The sequence below is a fragment of the Chiloscyllium plagiosum genome, unplaced genomic scaffold, assembly GCF_004010195.1.
Source record: "Chiloscyllium plagiosum isolate BGI_BamShark_2017 unplaced genomic scaffold, ASM401019v2 scaf_7132, whole genome shotgun sequence".
NCBI lineage: Eukaryota > Metazoa > Chordata > Chondrichthyes > Orectolobiformes > Hemiscylliidae > Chiloscyllium > Chiloscyllium plagiosum.
The window spans coordinates 33,281-34,685 of record NW_025213629.1 but is presented as its reverse complement, the minus strand read 5'-3'; positions in this window follow the sequence as shown (position 1 = coordinate 34,685).

Here is a 1,405-nt window from a genome sequence, read left to right as displayed (position 1 = left end):
CTCTCTCGTCTGACGCGTGCTCCTGCTCACTCCAAAGAAACCAGCCTGACGCTGCGGGGCCCATACCTGAAAGTGCAGCCTCTCTGTCGCTGAAGGCCTGGTTGCGGGCAGGGAGGCGGGGTTGGGCAGGGGGCAGGCGACTCTGTAAGTTGCCCCCTTTTCAGTTTCCGAAGAAATAGCAGGACAGGGAGTGACCCCCACCTCCCCCCCAATCCCTCCTGGGTGTGAGGATGAGTATTGCCCGAGGATCGCGTTAATTCTCGCTGGTGACCACTCCCATTGAAGTGGAAGGGGTCCATAGAAGTAGTGGGGTAGATGTTGCCAATGTAGACTTCCAGGAGGCACTCAATAAAGTGCCACATGAAATACTTCCTTGCGCAGTTGAAGCGTTGAAAGAGATCGAAATTATTAAAACCGGAGGAAGACTCTAGGGTCTTGCCATCCGTTTCTGTCCATCCATTTTCTGGGATGTGGGCGTCTCGTCCCTCAATTGCCCCCTCAACGGTGTTTTCGGGGGGTGGTTAAGAGTCAGTCCCGTCACTGTGTGAGGGGTCTGGTAGGTATAGCCCAAGGTTAGGGATAGCAAATTTCCTCCCTTCATGAGTGACCCCCCCCCCCCCCAACGGGGTTTATTTTAACCACAACAGATGATGGTAGCTGCAGTGCCTATCCCTGAAATTAGCTCCGAATCCCGATTGGATTTGTTGAGTTTAAGGGGGAGCCAAGGCCGGATTCGAATCTGTCTCTCTCTGGGCTGAGGCTCAGACACATTCCCACTCTCACCGTCTCTCTCTTTCCCAGGAATCTGGTCAATCCGAGCTGCTGTCAAGCGTGACCCTCCTTAATCGAGTATTGGTTTCACTGGAGTGGATGGGTGGGGGGGGGTGGTTTGGCAGAAAGGGGGAGGGAAAACTCCAAGAAACCTATAAAATTCCAACAGGAATTGACACTGGAAACGCGGAGGATTTTCCCGATGGCCGAGGTGGTTTGGTGACTGCTAAATGAGACTGCTTGGACCTTTGGAAAAGAGATCCAATGACAAGTAGACCTTTGGGTAGTGTTGTAGAGCAGAGAGATGGAGGGGCTCAGGTACATAATTCTTTGACGTTTGTGTCACAGGGTGGTTAAGGAGGTGTTTAGCCTCATCGCTCAGACCTTTGAGTACAGGAGTTGGGGGACGTCACGTTGGGGTTGTACAGGACATTGGTGAGGCCTCGTCTGGAGAACTGTGTCCAGTTCCGGTCGCCCTGTTACAGGAAGGAGATTATTAAACCGGAGAGGGTTCGGAAGAGATTTACCAGGATGTTGCTGGGAATGGGCGGCGGGGGGCGGAGGAGAAATGGTTGAATCAGAAGGAGAGGCTGGGTCATTTCTCCCCAGGAGTGGAGGAGGTTGGGGGGGTGAG